Raw genomic sequence first — 7,209 nt, 5'->3', positions numbered from 1 at the left:
AGTGGGTTCATATCTGAGGCCCCCCCCCGGGGAAGCATGTGTTCTGAGCTAACAGTGGTAGATACCTTCCTTTACCATCACACCAATGAGTACACCCTGTCACTCACGCAGCTGCTAGAATTACCCATCCTAGGCTGAAGCCCTTACCCCAACTTTTTATCAGTGTACAGCTCACCTTAGCTCATTGCTCTTGGCTCTGGCTTGGGGACTGACCCAGTCAGAATCATAGGCGTTGACAATGCTATCAAATGCTTCCCCTTATCTTGTGTTGCCCTCCCCAGCCACTTCTTCTTTCCCTGCTGTCCTTCTTTGGCTAGCCTTGCTGTAGACTGCTGTGACTTGGTTCTCCCACTTACGAGGAATGGCTCACAAAGACCTGACGATCAGATCTGGGAAACATTTGTACCAGGTCCAAATGCAATGGATGACCTGAGAGACAGCAGTGTACCTCCAGGAACCCGGTTTATCATGCCACTCCCTATCCCCACCTGAGCATCATGCTCGGGCCCCTCATTCCAGGTCTTTCTGCCTGGCTTCCTGCTCTCCTGAGAGAAATGTCATCCACTACAATGTCACTTCCCGCACACCCTGGCAACTCTGTATAGTACCTAGCTAGCTGACATCTACTGAGCTCCAAAGTAGCAAGTCACCTGACCACCTATCCATCCCCACCGGTCCCAAGTGGAGATGTTCTGACCCTTGAATCTGCCACTAGGGACCCCACAGTCCTGTCCTGGTGACTTTGTTATCTGCCTGCTTCCTCGTACCCACCCAAGTGTCTACAATCTCACCCTCAAATATTCCTCCTCAATGCCACTACCTCTTTGTTCCCAGTCACCCTGAAATCACTTGCATGTCATGGTCTGCAGCCTCATGATCCTCAAGCCTCAGCCATGCCTCTCACACTTGATGGGGGAGAGACACCCACAGAACAGGTAAGCAGCAAACAGTTGGAGAAGATCTGGCTCAAGCCAGTGCTGTCGGATTTAGAATGGACATTTCCAGAAGCTTCAGGCAGCAATCCCTCACCACCCTGCAGTGAATAAAGAAGAGCCCCCAGAGCCCAGGGATGGCCTGATGGGAAAAGCGCTTTATATACAAGCACGAGAACCTGGGTGAATTCTAGACAGGCAGGCCTGCCCTCCCCCCACCCCCACCCCAACCCCCGGCTAACATCCCAGCACTCAGTAGGTAGACACAAGGGATTGTTCTGAGCAAACCAGCTATCTAGACTAGATATCAGTGGGGATCTTGTGAAAGAACCCATCTTAATAAATATGATGGAGCACTAGGGAAGCAGAGGCAGGGGGATTCCTGTGAGTTAGAGGCCAGGATGGTCTATATAAAGAGCTCTAGACCAACCGGGGCAACATAGTGACAGCCTTTTCAGTAAAAGAACAGGTAGAGTGGAGAGGAATTGAGGAAGACATTACTGTCAATATCTGTCCTCCCCATGTATACGTACACAAACACATATGTGCATAATCACACACATCCATGCTTATGCACACAAATGGGCACAAACACACACGCACAGCACACACACACACACACACACACACACACACACACACACACACACACACACACACAAAGTGGAAGACCCTGGAAGGCAGAAGGGCATGATGGGAGCTCCTGGGACCTATTGAGGACATGATGCTGAAGTTGAGGGTCCACTTCTAGCTTCAGTGTTATTCAATCTTAAAATAACGAAGTGCCTCTTAAAAATCCATATATATTCTAACGAGTCCCTTCCAATTCTAAATGCATCAAGGAAGCCGGAGCCTGCCGCATTCAAGGTATTAAAATTGAAGCCGGTGGTGGCTCCACATTAGCCATTACATCAAATGGAGACAGCTTTAAATTTATATTAAATTCAATTTAAATGCCATCAAAACCATGGTTGACAAAGTACTGACAGATGAATATTTCAGAATGACTCAATAGCAGTAAACTTTATTTTCCTACCTCGAGGCAAGGTGATGGGCTTCTGTGCGCAGTAGGTTGAACGGGGTCTGCAGTAACATGGCTGATGATTTCCATGAAGGAAATTTTTATCTTTAAAAAGTGATTTTCAAGGCTTTGAGTCTTGAACTCTGAAAACATTTCTCCAGGCTTCTTTCTGCTTTACCCATTATTTCATGCTATGAAATCTAATCCTCACCCTACTCTCAAATACCTCTTGATTCGGAATGGACAATTAGTTACTTTAAAGGTTTTATGTTTCGTGCTGGTCTTCGATCGTATTTTAGCCTGGTTTTTCCACCTGAAGTTTTTGGTCATAGGGAAAAAAGGGTCTATTATAGTAATTCCCCCGTGGTTGGTGTTAGAGGAGTAAGTTCTTAGCCAAGTGGACAAAGACTCAATTAATTAATTAACAGGTCTTTGCAATGACTTCTGAGAAAGTAATAGTTTTCACTTGCCCTAGGAGAGGCCTTGGTGTGAGTCTGTAAGGCTCATACAGAAGGATAAAACCTTGCCATATAAATGATTATTAGAGAGAAATGGTAGCAGACAGATGATTGATACACAGGTGATAGATGGGTGATAGGTAGATGATAGTTGTATAGATAATAGATAGATAGATAGATAGATAGATAGATAGATAGATAGATACATAGATACATAGATACATAGATACATGGGTGATAGACAGACAGACAGACAGACAAGTAGATAGATAATAGAAGAAGGAAATAAATTGAATTAGGTGGTTGGATGATTGGATGGATGGATCAGAGGGTAGATGGATGGGTGGGGTGAGTGGTGGGTGTATAAACAAATAGATGAGAGGGATGCGTAGATGGATGGGTGTCATATTGATCTAAGAAGAAGGCTACTGCCTCTAGGTCTTCTAACTGTTCTCACGGAAGGCCTTAGAATTCAGAGAAACATCTTTCTCCAGGCTTAGTTTCCAGAATTACGTGACTTTTCTAGCCCATTTTCCTCTCTTAGAGGTTTACCTGAGTATAAAGATCTCACATTCTTCAGTGGTTTCTACTATTTTATCTTTTTCCCAATAAATGTCTAATTCCCATTAGTTACTTTTTACCCGGTCTGTGGCTCACTCCTCCCTAGTTCTAGGCACCAGTCCTTGGGGAAGGCATGGCTTCTCTGGGACTCTCAAAGCATCCCACAACAAGAAAGAACAGTGGACTTTCCTAAGCCCCCGTGTTACCCTTGCAAAGACATGGGCCAGAAAAAGAACTGAGTGAACTGGGCTAGATGAGTGCTGAGAGAGAGAGAGAGAGAGAGAGAGAGAGAGAGAGAGAGAGAGAGAGAGAGAGAGAGAACCAAAAGACAAAGATTCATATTACTTTTAAGGTTTAAGTTTAAATAGTTTAAAATCATGTTCAACCTAAAAACAAAAATTCCAAAAGAGATAGGGCAAGAAAGAGTTAGGGTTTGGGTTAGGGTTTGGTTTGGGGTTAGGGTTAACTTGGCAGAAATTGCAGGGATTGTTATGTGTTTGTGGCAACCCCCATCAGATTAGGGGAATCTCTGATTGGCTGTGTTTCTTCATTCAATTTCCACCCTAGCAGCCATCCTGCATAACTAGAAGTCTAAGAGTGCAGGAAGCAGCCCAGGGCCTCTGAGATCCACTGTGTCTTTATTTCCCTTCCATGATTTCTTTACTTGCAGTAGTTTACCCTCCATGAGGTAAGAATGGGCATCAATAAGAGGAGCAGATGTAGAAATATATGCATATAAAATACAAACAATTTTCTATAGAAAGAATAGAGTGATTGATGTAGAAACGGAGTTGATGAGGCCATAGGAATATAAGTATTTATTAATAGACACTAATTTGCTAACCCAAGAACATGAGGTGTCAGAATAGAGAGCCAGGACAACTTTTTTGCTTCGGTCGTTAGGATAAGACCAGAGTCCATGTATGAATGGTATGGCGTGGATACCAGGTGTTTTGAGGTATAAGGAGGTAATTATATCTGCATGTTCTTTGTGTCATGGAAGTTGTGTACCCTCCCCTTTTGATTGGATAACCATGCCCTATGTCAAACATTCTGTTGTCTGGCCTTTGAAAAGCAAAGCATTCAGTAATCACACAGTTTGGTCAAGCATCCTGTTGTTCAACCTTGAGTAGCAAGAATAGGTTTGGACTCTCCAACCTTTAGTCAAGATAGATCCAAAACTGTGGGCCCTCCTAGGGTCCTGGTAGACTCTCTTTACTTCACTGGGTGGGGGGATCATTTGAGAGAACACAGCAATGCCAGGGAGAGCGAACTTTTGAAGGCGGGTAACACAGAGCTGGAGATACCAGCCTGGAAGAGGCTTTGGGGAAATTCCTGGCGAGGCCATTTAAGAAGCATGGGGACAATTCCTTCTGGAAGTTAATACAGGGCGAACACTCACCTGGGTTGACTCTAGTGAGTGACAAGCTTCAGGAACGTCACCCCGCTGTTCTGCAACACCGTGAAAAAGATGTGACTCCATCAGCCGATGCACACAGAGAGATCACTGCACCAATGCCTGCAGTAGGGTCTTCATGCCATCACTTAGGATTCAGCACCCTCCTGCCTAGAGGTGAAAAGCCTGACCCACAGCCACCCCAGAGGTCCTTGTGAAATTTAGGTAAGATGCTGTTGCTGAGTGTGCAGGGCAGGAACTCATGGCTGCCCTCTGAGGGAATCCTATGCCAAGACCTGCCAGCCCTAACATGTCAACATCTGGGTACCCCCTCCCCAAGAGCCAACCACACCCAGAACTCTAATTTATCTTAAAAAAAACTGCTGCACCCTAACCCAAATCTGTAGTTTCCCTGAGGGTGATGGAGTTTGCTGGCTCCACTCTGGCCACAAAAACACATTCATATTGAGTGGAGTTCCCCTGGTCCCAGAACATGTGACTTTTACAAGGACCATCTGTGCCCAGCATCACTTGAACCAGAGACTGACTATGCAAATCTCACCCGCTTCCCTGGCAGCTCTTAGTCAATACAGACCTGGGAGACTTTTCCCTTATGCCCCAAGTCAAAGGGCCTAGGGTGAGCTCTGAGACCCATCAGTGAGAGCTGAGATCCACATTATGCTCCTTCTTCTGCACCTTTCTTCCTTCACCCCCCAACACAGCCCCCCACACACATGGGCACACCTCCCCTGGAAAAGGATCAGGCATGCCTACTCCTTCTGTGGGTCCCTACAAAAGCAATTTGCTATGTTTTGATTCAAATGTTCTCTGAGGCCACTAATTACAGAAGTAAAATATTAGGTGGGGAGGAACATTCCCTACGTGTTTGCCTTGTTAACGTCTCTTATCAAGGACCCTCATTAAAACTAATAGCAGTTGGTGTTAATAAAAATGGTTTTGAATTTCATGAGTTTCTTTTCACCTTTTATCCTCCTCCTTCATCCAAACATCATGGGCTGAGACTTATGAGCTGGGGAGAGGGCCTTGACAATGGAGAGGTCTCCAAGGGTACTGTCGCTGATGCCCTTGGTGATGCACACACGTGCTTGTGTGTATGCACACAGGTGCACACATTGTTGTGTGCAGATTTCTGTCTTTGGCTACAACGCACACAGCATGGATCTGTAAGTTGAGTGGTGAATTTAACTAATACCTTTGCCGAGATCCATGCTCTCCTCCAGGCGGCAAAAGCGCTGTAAGTTCAGAGGAGTAATAACAACCCAGCGACCCGAGCATCCTCAGCATGTGAACCTCACCTCGCGAGGAGTCTGTTCTTCATACACAAGTTCCTCCTGGAAGCCATCTCCGCTGAGAGAGCATGCTCGGCTGCCCCCTCTGCACGGTAGAAGGGCAACTTCATCAAGTTAATTAGCTGCGTGGAGCAGACAGTGGACAAGGAAGGACTGGACCCTGCTGCTGTCTCTCCCCGCTGCTCTCCAAGGATGTCCTCTTCCCCCCATCACTGTACAAATGGTTTCTCCAACTATGGCCTTTCTAAGCCTTGGGTTGTTAATGAGTGTGCAGTAAGGACACATAGTTATGGTAAGTTCTAATTATCTGCATCTGTCCTGGAGTATGTTAGGAAGCTGTGGGGCCCATTCCTATAAACAGAGACCAGCCATACTGAGAAGCTCTGCTGGTGGAAGAAGTGAGAGGATGTCCATTGAGAGAGCTGAAAGCTGGAGGGGTGAGGGCATGGGACGGAAGTGAGGAAGCCAAAGCTTCCTACTGCACAAGTCATTTCTCTGACCCAAGCACGGAGTTCTGCTCCCAAGGATCCCTGGATGTCCTAAACATAAGTTCCTTTTTTCTAACCTTTCCATCCCTCTGCTGGGGACTTTTAAAGAGCTTCTCTGCCTCTGGGATTCATTTTATAAAGAGAAACAATTCAAATGTATCCTTTTGATTTGTATTTAACTTTTTTGATGCTTATAGATTATGATAGGCATTTTTCCTTGAATCTTCATGAATAACTTGGAATATTTTAGAATATACATTTTTGAAAAATTGTGATGTGGGTGCTTTATTTATTTCATTTTGGTTTAATGTATCATTTAAAAATAATTGTATTTATTATTGGTGCGTGCATGCGCGCGCGCGTGCGCGTGTGTGTGTGTGTGTGTGTACATTCCTTGGAGAGTGTGTGTGGGTCAATCAGTTCTTTCCTTCCTCCATGTTGAGGCAGGGTCTCTCTCATTTCTGCTGTGCTGGCCTGGGAGCTTCTGAGCCATTCTCCTGTGTCCACCTCCCCATCTCACACAGAGTGCTGGGATTACAGGCGTGGACCACCACTCTCTGTTTATTAAGTGCTGGGGATCCATAGCTTCATGCATGCTAGGCAAGCACGTTACTGCTCTGCATCCCTGGCCACCTTGCATGTCATATGAAGAAGAGAAGCAGATGAGTAAGCATGGGAAATGCCCTTCTGGGGTGACTCTGTAGACCAACAGAGCACCTGTAGGAGCTGGGTGAAGGCAAGAAGAGGAAGAGTAGGGTTGTCTTGAGTGCATCCTCCCTTTCAAGGTCCTGAAGTTCTGATAAATACCCCCTGCTCAGCAGTGCCCCAACTTCAGAGGACTTGCCTTCTAGGTCTGCAAGGCAAGGTTCAAACACAGGGACATGGACTATACGTGAGACACCCCTCTTGATCTAAGAAGATATTCAGGCTCTATCTCATGTCAAACACACTCCAGGAGACTCCAGGAGCCAGTATTACTGCTAGTTCTTCAAGGCTTCTCTCAACACCCAGGGGAATTTAAGGCCACTCACTATACTTCCCTA

The sequence above is a fragment of the Microtus ochrogaster genome, chromosome 19 (assembly GCF_000317375.1).
Source record: "Microtus ochrogaster isolate Prairie Vole_2 chromosome 19, MicOch1.0, whole genome shotgun sequence".
NCBI lineage: Eukaryota > Metazoa > Chordata > Mammalia > Rodentia > Cricetidae > Microtus > Microtus ochrogaster.
Note: the sequence above shows the minus strand (reverse complement) of the source record.